Consider the following 13,611-nt stretch of genomic DNA (forward strand, 5'->3'; position numbering starts at 1 on the left):
AGTAATTGAATGGAACTTTATTTATCTCTCAGGGAGAAATTTACCTGTCAAGGAAGCCCAAAGAAAAAAAAGTGATATTACGATTGCAAATCACTAGATATCGGATCACACTAACTAATCAGTAAATAGGTACATTTATATATGTGCACATTTTTTAAGAGCTGATAATGCAGAGTTGTGCATTCTGAAAGCGGTGGGAATGACAGACCTGTGATAGTGCCTTTTTAAGTGGGAGAACTTGCACAATTGGTGGCTGACTAAATACTTTTTGCCACTAATAACCACAATCCTCTTTGGGGGTTTTTAAACCAAGATTTTAGTTTTTAAATGGCCTGCATTTGTGTTGGTAAAGAATAAATAAGTGATCAGAAGTTAAAAACCAGATAACTATAATCTATGTTAAAAAACAAACAAAACGTTCAGTAAAGTGAGATAGGGATGAGATTATACAAATTTGCTTCCTTCTCATTCCTTTTAAGCAATTTGGAGAAATTATAATTGAATTTTGTAATATATATATATATATATATATATATATATATATATATATATATATATATATATATATATATATATATATATATATATATATATATATATATATATATATATATCTGGACTGAGAGGTCTGAGGTCTTTCCAGGTATCTGTTGTAGCCACTCCTCCAGCTTGGGGGTTATGGTTCTCCATTACTATCCTATCAGTCTGGATCTAGAAGTCCCACAGGATCCTTGCCCTCTCATTCTCTACCACCTTCAGGGGTGTTTCCCATTTTGACCTTGGGGTTTCCAGTTCATATTCTGCACACATGTTCCTGTACATTATTCCAGCCACTTGATTGTGGCGCTCCATGTATGCTTTACCTGCCAGCATCTTACACCCTGCAGTTATGCGCTGGATTGTTTCAGGCGCCTCTTTACACAGCCTACACCTTGGGACTAGTCTGGTGTGTTAGTTCTACACCTTGGGTCTAGTCTGATGTGGTAGATCTACACCTTGGGTCTTGTCTGGTGTGGTAGATCTACACCTTGGGTCTAGTCTGGTGTGGTAGATCTACACCTTGGGTCTTGTCTGGTGTGGTAGATCTACACCTTGGGTCTTGTCTGATGTGGTAGATCTACACCTTGGGTCTTGTCTGGTGTGGTAGATCTACACCTTTGGTCTTGTCTGGTGTGGTAGATCTGAGCCTCTATGGCTCTGGTGCTCAGGGCTTGTTCCTGAGCTGCCAGGATGAGCGCTTCAGTACTGTCCTGTAGGCCAGCCACTTCTAGCCATTGGTAGGACTTCTTGATATCAGCCACTTCAGTTATGGTCCGGTGGTACATCCCATGCAGGGGTTTGTCCTCCCATGAGGATCTGTCCTCCAGCACTGTATCCTCTGCTCTCCATTGCCTGAGACATTCACTGAGCACACTGTCATTTGGGGCCTTTAGCTTGATGTACTCATGGATCTTGGGATCTGTGGGACTGGATGTTTCATCCTGGATAGTGGCTTCTACGCTCACTAGTCCTCGGCCTCCTTCCTTGCAGCTAGCATACAGTCTCAGGGTGCTGGATTTGGGATGGAACCCTACATGCATGGTGAGGAGCTTTCGTGTTTTAACATCCGTGGTCTGTATCTCTTCCTTTGGCCATCTTATTATTCCTGCAGGGTATCTGATAACTGGCAGTGCGTAGCTGTTTATTGCCCAGGTCTTATTTTTGCCATTGAGCTGGCTTCTCAGGACTTGCCTTACTCGTTGGAGGTATTTAGCTGTTGCAGCTTTCCTTGTTGCCTGCTCCAGGTTGCCATTTGCCTGTGGAATTCCAAGGTCCTTGTAACTGTCCTCGATGTCTGTTATTGTTCCTTCCGGGAGTGAGACCCCTCCTGTGTGGACAACCTTGCCTCTCTTTGTCACCATCCGGCTGCATTTCTGGACCCCGAATGACATCCCAATGTCAGTACTGTAGATCCTGGTGGTGTGGATCAGGGAGTCAATGTCACGCTCGCTCTTAGCATATAGCTTGATGTCATCCATGTAGAGGAGGTGACTGATGTTGGCCCCATTTCTGAGTCGGTATCCATAGCCAGTCTTGTTGATTATTTGACTGAGGGGGTTCAGACCTATGCAGAACAGCAGTGGGGACAGAGCATCACCTTGGTATATCCCACATTTGATGGACACTTGTGCAAGTGGCTTCCCATTGGCTTCAAGGGTGGTTTTCCACAGCTTCATTGAGTTTCCTATGAAGGCTCTTAGAGTCCTGTTGATGTTGTACAGCTCAAAGCATTCAGTGATCCACGTGTGTGGCATTGAGTCATAGGCTTTCTTGTAATCAATCCAGGCTGTGCACAGGTTGGTGTGTTGTGACCTGCAGTCTTGAGCGACTCTTCTGTCAACCAGGAGTTGGTGATTGGCTCCTCTGGAGTCTCTACCAATGCCTTTCTGTGTGTTACTCATGAATTGATCCATGTGCCTATTTATCTTGGTTGCAATGATGCCTGACATGAGCTTCCATGTTGTGGAGAGACATGTTATTGGCCGGTAGTTAGATGGGACTGCCCCCTTTGAGGGATCCTTCTGGATCAGGATCGTTCGCCCTTCTGTTAGCCATTTGGGGTGAGTCCCATCTCTTAGCAGCTGGTTCATTTGTGCTGCCAGGCGCTCATTGAGTGCAGTGAGTTTCTTTAGCCAGTAGGCATGTATCATGTCAGGGCCCGGTGCTGTCCAGTTCTTCATACCTGAGACTCTTTCTTGCATGTCTGCCACTGTGATGGTTACTGGATTCTGTTCAGGGAGGTTGCTATGTTCTTTTCTTAGAGAGACCAGCCACTGGGCATTGCTGTTATGTGCTGTCTCTTTCTCCCATATACTTTTCCAGTACTGTTCAGTTTCCAGCCTTGGTGGGTCTGCTCGGCTGTTTTAATCCTGCCACTGAGCGTACACTTTTGCAGGTTGAGTTGCGAAGAGCCTGTTTATTCGTCTGGCTTCATTGTCTCTTGTGTACCTCTTTAGGCGGCTGCTCAAGGCTAGGAGCCTTTGTTTGGCAGTTTCCAGTGCTTTAGGTATGGGCATCTGGCTGTATCTCTTAGGTACTTGCTTTCTCATTGTACCTCTTTGAGCCTCTGTCAGCTTACTCACATCCTTCCGGGTTGCCTTGATTTTGGCCTCTAACCGTTGCTTACATGGTGGGTATTGTAGTCTTGCTCTTATAGCCAAGCATCTCAACGATCACTGCTGCTGAAGTGTAAACCAGTTCATTGGTTTCTGTGATTGTTGTGGTAGGAATTGCCCTCAATGCTTCATTCACAGTTTCCAGTAGACTTTCAGGCGGTACATCACTTAACCGTTGTAGCTGGTGTCGGGGTTGCCTAGTGTTCATTCTAGACATGATCTTGTCTTTCAGGTCAGTTGCTGCCTTGCTCAGCGTAATTGTGGTTGTTGGGGCTGTGTACCCAATCTCAGGGTGGGAGTGTGGTATAGCCTCCTCTCTGACCTGTTGTTCTGGCTCTCCCGTGGCTTTGTATTGTATCGCTTCAATCTCAAGTTGTGATAGGAGTTGCTGTTTGTGTATGTTAGAGCACTGGGCTACCAGTTGTTTGGCAGTTAGCCCTGATTGTGGGTTTCGAAGCATCCATTCATTCCACATTCTCTACATTATAACCACTCTGGGTGGGATTACTTGAGTAGTAGCATTCTAACAGAACCTTGTTCTCACATCTAGTCCATTTCCGTCTTGTTCCAGTAGCCCACTTTCTATCAAGGTGCTCTGGTCCCCCAGCACCTTGTTTGGTTGGGCGACGTCTGAGCCAGCATGACATGTTGTTCAAGCAAGCACCATTTTTATGGTGATTGCCCCATTTCACTTGTTATGGTAATTAGCCCCCATTGCCATTAGTTGTTCATTCCGCCCCTGGGAATCGAACCCTGGTTGCTGGAAAATGTTAATTTAGGAATTAATAGCACAAATTCTTAAATGAAATTTGTCTTTCTTACCCAAAGTATGTCACAAAATATTTCTTACATCAAAGGAAAGTATAGCATTAAGTATAACAATACTGTATATATAAATGCTTTATCTTTACTAAACGGCAACAACACAAAATGAGCACAGCTATTATCCAAGTGATTGAATGCTTGTGTGCAAAACACATTTTAGCATTTAGAAACGAAGCAAACATCTCGACACAGTTGTGTTGTGTTTCACATAGCTAATGTTTCTGAGGCACTTGATTGCTATTTTACGGCTTGACTGAACTAAAAAAGACCCCAGTAAAACACAACGTTAACTAACACGCCTCATCTGTGGGACTGTGCTGGTTTTTCAGCATCTCTGTCGCACACATCTGCATCCGAGTCTTGAGGGATTGTTGGTAGGAGAGCCAGAGGAATGTGTTGTCTTAAACTGTAGAATGTGTTAGCGTTGGTCTCGTAATATTGTAATAGAAAACTTCTGTTAGTGGTAAAACTATTAGCATTGCAGCTTGTGTCATGTAGTTGAAAGGGAATTATTTAAGGTAATTATGATTTTCCTAATGTTTTTCCACAGGAATATGAACTCAGAAATGGACAAAGGATTTTCCTTTAGATTATTTGGATTTAATATTTTCTACATTAATGCATGATGTAGAAGATTAATCAGATGGATGTCATGAGAATTAATTCCATTGGCTTAATTTAACAACCAATCAACCATTTGGCTGAGCGTGTTTTTAACTCGTGTGCTATCTTAGATGACCCCCCCCCCTCTTCCATTGAGGTGTTCTCCCTACCATGACAAAGGTGGATAAAGGTGGAAAGATTTCATGTAATCCATGGACACCAGTGAAGATCACAAATCATTGAAGAAAAAAGGTTCAGCGCACTGTCTAGTGGGTCTAGATGACCCCACTCCTAATGTTAAAGTGCCTAGGATAGAACAAGGGTTACAAAAGTAAAAGGTTTGACACTTCTCTTATTGAAATATTGTGACTAAAATTCTGTGAAACCATTTGGTCAAGGGGGGGGGGGGTAAAGGGATGATGTCTGTTGATTGAATTTACTTTTTTTTAACTGCGTTTTCATTTTTGTGTAAGATTCACCAAAGTCACTGATATTTGGCAAAAATAAAGCAACACATTCTGTGCCAACAGTAGCTCAGGAAACACTGGAGAGTGGATCTGAATATCCGTGACATGAATGAAGCATCAATAATGAACAGATCCTGCAGTGTGAGGGTCTGGGGTTCAGTTAAACTGGTATCCAAGAGTTCCCAGCTTAATCCCTTTTTACATTTTTGCTCAGCAACACCCAGATGTATTTAGAGTTTTAACCAGAAAACAAGCACTCAATAACTGTGTGACTGCTCTGCATCCGTCCTGCATATCTGCTGTCATACCGATGCTCAGTCACTTCAGCATCATTCATCTTTCCACTTACAAAAGGTTCAAAGATTTATTGTTACAAAACGCATCAAACCACTGATGCTGAAAGCATTCAAAACACTAGAAATCTCCTCTTTTGGTTTAGAATCAGGTTCATAAACTCCTTCATTTGTCGTGGAGGTTTCATTTATTTAAAGGAATAATTAATGTTTAACTTCAGAAACTATTCCGTGAGTTTTTCAAGCTGGCTTTTATTACCACAGATCCTCCAAAAATAACTGCATTTCCTGTCTAACGCTGACAAAAATAGAAAATTGGTGTTTATTTATTCATATTTAGGGGGAATCAGACTTGAAAAATGGGATTGGACAACTATTCATTAGGACTTAAAGACTGTCCATATAACCTAACCCGGGGGTCGGCAACCCACGGCTCAGGACCGTCAGTGACCATTCCCCACTCCAAGTCCTCCAAGCAAGCCCTCTGCTTGACCTGACAATCAGATGTAAATTGATTTATGCTAGAGTAACAAGCAAACATATGTTTTCTATGCAGCTGTAATTGTCACTTTAAAAAGTTAGAATAAATAAATAATGAGTTATTTAACATTAAGGAGTAGTTACATTTATTTTCCATTACATGTGGTTACATGTATAAGTTATATCTTTCTAACTATTCATCGTCTGCATGCCAGAGAAAGGCTGCGCCGCATTAGAAATGCTCTGGGTGCAACCTGCAACCCTTAATTGGTTCCAGCTGTTGCTCTTTTCCATGTAAATTGTCTTTTTCACATAAATGTATTATAGCGGTGGTTCTCAACAGCAATGTTGCTAAGATGGATATGAACACAGATGGACGTTAAAACAAGCCATGATCATGGAAGTCAGTGAAAGTGGAAACAGGAAAGTTGGGATTTGTTTTGCATTTGGTGAATAAACGACTTTTGAACCGCTTCATGTGTTGGCATGAAGATGTAGCACATGTTGGTTTGACTGTTAATGATAACAAAGACACATGTCTACAGCTGTGTTAGTGGTGATAGAGCATCACAAAAATGTAGGAGGACACACTGCACTTCCATCCATCCATCCATCCATCCATCCATCCATCCATCCATCCATCCATCCATTCATCCATCCTTCCATCCATCCATCCATCCATCCATCCATTCATCCATCCTTCCATCCATCCATCCATCCATCCATCCATCCATCCATCCATCCATCCATCCATCCATCCATCCATCCATCCATCCATCCATCCATTCATCCATCCATCCATCCATCCATCCATCCATTCATCCATCCATCCTTCCATCCATCCATCCATCCATCCATTCATCCATCCTTCCATCCATCCATCCATCCATCCATCCATCCATCCATTCATCCATCCTTCCATCCATTCATCCATCCTTCCATCCATCCATCCATCCATCCATCCATCCATCCTTCCATCCATCCATCCATCCATCCATCCATCCATCCATCCATCCATCCATCCATCCATCCTTCCATCCATCCATCCATCCATCCATCCATCCATCCATTCATCCATCCTTCCATTCATCCATCCATCCATCCATCCATCCATCCATCCATCCATCCATCCTTCCATCCATCCATCCATCCATCCATCCATCCATCCATCCATCCATCCATCCATCCATCCATCCATCCATCCATCCATCCATCCATCCAAGCGGTTCAAAAGTCGTTTACTTCCAGACCATGTCGTGGGGGTAGCAGTCTAAGCAAAGGTGCCCATTTCCCCCTTTGGTCAATTCTGCCAATTGGTCTGGGGGAATGCCAAGGTGTTCCCAGTCCAGTCAAGAGATGCAGTCTCTCCATCTTGTCCTGGGTCTTCCCCGGGGCCTCTGCCTGGTGAGTCATGCTCAGAGCACGCCTTCAGGGGGGCGTCCAGGAAGCTTTAGCCAGTTGAGCCCCCTCATCTGGCTCTTCTGGATGTGGAGGAGCAGCGTCTCTACTCCAAGCTCTCCTACTGTCCAGTCCTTCTTAAGGAGATCCAGTGCCAGCATTCATTGCCAGTTCGTTGCTTCTCTACAGTGCCTAGTCTGGTCGCTCATGAACCTTGTTCATGAAAGTCTGCCTCATGCTAATTTTATGTTTACGCCTTGCCTGCAGGAATTATCCTCCGCGAGTGTCCACCTGGTTACAACCCCCAGTGCTACTCCTACGCTACGGCTCTGCAGTGACCGTTCACCACCCCAAGTCCTTCAAGCAAGCCCTCTGCTTAAACCCTCCAGTCACGCCACAGCCGAGCATTCCGATCCTCATCATACCACGCCTCCACAGTCATCATCAGATCTACATCCAGGAAAATAAGGTAAGTCCAAAGAGATTTGTCATTCTCCTGTGATCCTTCCGGGTCTGTCTCGTTTTCGCAATCATGACACAAAGCTACGTACACAGCGAGCAAGTGTGGTGTGGTCAGAAACACGCGAAACTGGCATTCTTGAACACGCTTTTAGCATATTGATACAGTTGGAGGAGGCTTGGTGTGAAATGTCAAAGCGGTGCAAATCTGGTGAATCTTGCTCCAGGCTGTTTCCTTCACAGCTCTATTCCAACATGTGAAAGACTTGCTGTCATAGAATATCGTTCAGGCATAAGCTGCAATTATTCATTTCTCCTCCCTGATCAGTTTTCAAACAGTTAGCACTTTTGTGAAATAGAAGGAACACCATCCATAAATCAGCACCAAATCCGAGTCTCTGATTGGTCTTGGGCTTAATGTGAGACTTTTGAACGCAAAAGCCTGAAATCTGCATATAGACGAGGGCGGTGTGATCGTAGTGTCATGGAGAAGTAGGCGAGACACAGGCGACAAATGGACTTTTTCTTTTTGTCAAAGTCCCCAAATTCAGGGGACTGTTCAAAGACTTCATGAGAGCTGTTGTGGACGGCCGACAGCCTCTTACGTTTCACCTGCCCACCCTTTGTGTGTTGTTTCACTGTAAGTGCTCATACCTTACCAATGACTAGAGTATGGCGTAAAGGCACCATATGACATCAGGACCCGTCCATCATGAGTACAACCAACTTACATTTGCCTTATGATTACTTCATGACACACTTACCACATGCGCAACATTTGAGTGTTCTATTGTAATGACGTCCCCTGAAGAACCCGTCTTTACGGAACTGCAAAATACACCTACGCTCCTCCAGACGACTGTCCACGGGCCCGGAAAGCACAAAAACCCACAGCACCTCTTCCCACTTTTTACAGTCTTTACGTATCAAATCCATGAAGAAAAACACAAAAAACATTACAAAACCAAACATATTGACTACATTAGAGGGAGTTGGTATGTTCACCTTTCCTGCTCAGTCATAGACTAAAGAGTTATTGTTTAGCAACCCTCACCCATCTGATGAGAGCTTAGCATGGCCATATTGGTGGCTTTTTATGTTCTTAGCAATTGAATTTATTGTTAATTTAAACAATTGCTTTTCAGCTCTTAGCTCCTCCCCCTGTCTCTAAGGGAGCATCCATCGACCCTGAGGAGAAGGCTCATTTGAGTCGCTTGAATCCTGGATCCTTTCAGTCATAACTCAGAGCTCATGACCGTAGGGGAGGGCAGGAAAGGAGCTTGACTGGTAAATAAAGAGCTTTGCCTCTTTGCTTAGCTCCATGACTGCAACGGATCAATCCATCAGTGCCTTAAAGTCATTTTCCTGGCATAAACTATCCTCCCAGATAGTTGCACATTACACACATTCATCTTTCACACGTTAGTGGGAAAACTTTGTGTTCGGACAGCTCATTGCTGATTGAAGGGTATTTGGATCATATCGTTTAGACTTTTTCAGGTTTATCACGTCTGCATATGGTCATATTTTGCCCTCTACTGACAGAACTAATAAAAGCTCAGTGCGGCTCAGACATGTGATGGAAACCTACGTCATTTAAGTTTGTTGCACCACATAGTCAAAACACTTTGTGACATTTGGATGTAAATGTGTCAGAGCTGCCTGGAGGCAGAAGCAATGCAAAGATTTACAGGATCCTCACTTCCAAACACTCTTAAGCATCTTTGTGGCATTATTTCCCAATGAGTCAGCAGCTGTTTGAGCTCAGCACGTCATTACGTCGTGGTCAGGTTGGTAAAAAAGTCCATACATTGGTTCATGAATCTGTCAACTCAAGATGAAGGACTGCAGTTGAGTCTGATCCCTGAGGGGCGTTTGGATGGAAGGTGATGATGCAAAACGTGAACAATGCCAACAGAGGAAGAAAGTCGCTGATTCACACCAACAGCTGTCACAGAAAAGGTCTTTCCCTCTAAAGTTAGCTTCTTTACTCCTCTCTGCAGATGTTTGTTTTATCCCTTTCTTCTTCTTCTTCTTCAGTTTTCTGTGGATGATTCAAAAATGCACAGGCGAGTTTTTGTTCTGGATGCTTCCTGCAGAAACATCTCATTCCCAGCGGTGAATCCACACAGAGCTTCGCTCTACAGTGCAGCCTCCTCTTGTAAATCTTTATTTCTTTAGGCAGTTTCTGGATGATTAGTTCATTCACAAATGTTAAGGGGGTCGGGCGTTCACTGATGCCAGCTGCTGCAGAATTCTTCTGTCACAGCGTCGCCCAAAACAAATTTTAAAAGACCTCAACAAAGTAGTGGGAGCTGAAAGAAATACCAGGCCACAGGTGGATCAGGCAAAGCCCAAGGTGGGAAACAATCAATCAGTTTTAAAAGTCTAAAATATGGAAACTTCTACTTTGGTGTCCTGTAAACCAGTGGTTTCCAAGCTTTCTCAGGCCTTTTCATGCCATGTCCACAGACTGGCCTGTACAAGACTGAAGTGGGCGTCCATTTTCCATTTCTTTTCATTATTGAGAGTAAAGTTTACCTTCATCCTCTGTAAATTATCTGCAGCTGCTTTAAAATGTATTTGTTCACTAGACCAGTGTTTTTCAACCAGTGTGCCGCGGCACATTAGTGTACCGTGGGAGATGGTCAAGTGTGCCCTGGGAAATTGCCCTCATTAACTGATCTAAAAACATTTTCCATCTCCAGGATTTCAGCTCTCTGTTCATCCAAACAGGCCCTGATAAAACACTGAGGAGTTAGGAATATAAAAGATTGTAAAATACCTTTTCTTTGCGTTTATTTTATTTTATTAAAGACATTTTGATAAGAATGACGGTACCGCGATTCAGCTGCACCTTCGGCTGTATTTTGGAAAAGTCCCGTCCCTTTAACTGTCTCCACCAATCATTCTTGGGGGGCTTAATCACACGTCATCAGTCTGACCAATCAGAAGTGGTTAAAGTCTTCACTTCCTTGTCTCGATTTAGCTCGTAAAGTCGCTCAGTTCTAACAAAAATACCAGCTAAAGCTCGTCTTTAGCGGTGTAGCTTTCCACAGAATCCGGTATCAGACCGTGGAACAAGTGAACAAAAGATGAAGCTCTGAAAAGCGATCTCCGGCTTATGCACTACATCTCCCATGATGCATTGGGTTGTGAGAGTGACAGCGCACAAGGAGATCTGTTGTTAAACGTCTTGAAACCAACGAACACACATCAAACTGTTTTTAAATCTTCTAACTTAACTTTTATTACATCTTTTAGAAAAAAACAGCTGCAGTTTCCAACTTTTTCTGTAACAATTATCTCAAAAATGCATGTGAGATTGTGGAGGGAGGGGCTGTAGATCAATACAGACTGAGTTTCTACTTTTTTTTTTTAATTTTTGGATGCTGGTGTGCCGCGGGATTTTTTTTAAGGTTAAAGTGGGCCGTGGCTCAGAAAAGGTTGAAAAACACTGCACTAGATGACCTGTAGGAACCATTAAATTATCATTTGGATTTTCTTTAGCCCACAAATGTCAAAGTGGAAGCTAAGAAATCAGATGCCAACTTCAGCCTCGTCCAACTTTTAAGGTGCAATGTTATCCAAAAAATTGTATTTTCTAGATATTCTCTAGATCTAATAAGACATCAGAATCCACTCTTTCAGCAACTTTATTAGCAGCAGCCTCATTACATCAGACAGCTGGTTACTGAATATTCTGCATTATGATTATGGTCTGAGCAAAAAATCCATATTTGGAGGAAAGACTCCTGGTTTTTGTTGGTTAAATACAAATTTCTCAGTTTAGTGGTCAGTTTAACCCTTGTGCTATCTTGTGGGGACCAGATGACCCCCCCTTCCATTGACGTGTTCTCCCTACCATGACAAAGGTGGATAAAGGTGGAAAGATTTCATGTAATCCATGGACACCAGTGAAGATCACAAATCATTGAAGAACAAAGGTTCAGAGCTCTGTCTAGTGGGTCTAGATGACGTTGGGAATGGGGTCATCTGGACCCAACAAGACAGCACAAGGGTTAAGAAGGTAGTGGATGGATTTTAGAAACCTGACAAAGCGACTATCAGAACCAGATTATAAATAAGATACGGAACATTTTTACAGTTTGAAAAGAAACTTTAAAAAATCAATACAGTCCTCTCTCCACGCAGGGAGGGGGATCCCTGAGTTCTCTGGCAAGACCAGGAGCCGGGGATCACATCACATCTGAGCCTGGGGGTGTCCGTGTCCCTGTGGTGGGGGTTCTGGTCCCTGCCCCTGAGCGCTGGGCCTCGCCAAATTTCCAACTGTGGCCTGGTGGGGCCATGTTTACAACACTTCTTGTGGACCCCCTCTTCTCCTGGGTGTCCTCCTCCTGGGCGGGGACGGCTGGCCCCTGCCTTGCTCCTTCCTGGACCAACCGTGGGCCGGGTGGGTGGCTTCCTGGAGTGTGTGACCCTTGGGGGTCCTGGCTCGTATCTAGGGTTGGGGGGATGCCCAAAACTCCTGGGTGGTGGTGGTGTGCTCGTCTGGGTCTGTGGGCGCTCTTCTGGAGCCCGCACCGGCACGGCGGGGGGGCTGCTCCTCTGGTTGGGCTGGGGCTCGCACTCTCTATTCCCCCTGGTCCTGCTGGCCCTGACCTAGGTGGCAGATGAGATTGCCTGGAGGGTGGTTGTTCTCCAGAAATCCCTTTGTTTATTTTAAATAATTTTTTAAAATGTAAATATGGATCATATTTGCTCACAAATGCTCAATATAGATACTGAAGCTAACAAAGTAATTTCTGACATAATCTTTGTTGTAGTAGGACCATAGGGTCATGATTAGTCCGGACAGAAAGTTTGGTTACATTAGCTTTAGTTTCTTTAGAACTATTGAGCACCTTTATTAGGGATCACATCTCTTAAAATGTGAAAAAAATTATATAAAATATATTGAAGATGGACCTTCTCACAAAATATTGATTGTAGCACGAATATGCTGACAAGTCTTTATTTTATTTAAATGTAGACATTTATTCATTTTTGAGAGATGATTGATTTTTACAGGAGGTTGCACTTTGTTGACGGTCCCTTGCAGGCCGTCTTGCTGCTGCAGTGTCTGCATGTACAGCTCCACTTCTCATTAAAGTGCAGAAAAAAATATATTTTCTCTTTAGAAATGCATTTGGAGTTCACTCTCTGTGTTAATACAGAAGGATTGAGATACTTGCTGTCACATTTGAACGTTTATCAGAAGAGTTATCGAGGCAGGAAGTCTGAAACTGTGAAGATCTTTCTAACGCTACCAAGGGTTCTGAGTCCTGCACTCTGATTGGTTGACACCCCCCTCGCCCCCCTTGTTCCATTATCGGAGACAGATCCATTTTGACACAAATGTCTTGTCAAAAGTCTGAGTGCAGTTGTAGGGAGCTGTGATCCGAGCAGCAGACTTCAGCAGCTAATCACAGATTTGAGGTCGTAACTCTAAATGAAAACATGCAAATGAGAATTTGTCCGTTGTGATTTTGTTTGTCAAACTTTACAGCAGAAGATTTTTACAGACAGATGCAGATTTTTGTGCACAAGTTCTCACATCAAATCTACAAGCTGGTCCATTTAGACACATTCTTACCTTCATACAGAAGCTTCTTCTTCAAGGCCTGCAGATCCAGGGACACTGTGGCGTCGGCTTGGTCTGTCACTTATCCATGTGAGGCTCTGAGCTATGGAGGGGCTGCAGACCACTTTCACTTTCCTCCCATGTCAATCACATCTTTAAAAAATCTGTACATTGTGTGTTTTTGAATAAAGAATGGTTTATTAAAATACAGATTTTGAACATTTTTTCAATAGATGTGAAATGGTTTTATGCAACTATACAGACTTCCTCACACCAAACATGCATCTAAAGGGCCTAAACCGACCAGTTATTTTATAGTAAACTATATCAATGTATATGATAATATG

This window comes from Oryzias latipes, chromosome 19 (genome assembly GCF_002234675.1).
Source record: "Oryzias latipes chromosome 19, ASM223467v1".
NCBI classification, from domain to species: domain Eukaryota; kingdom Metazoa; phylum Chordata; class Actinopteri; order Beloniformes; family Adrianichthyidae; genus Oryzias; species Oryzias latipes.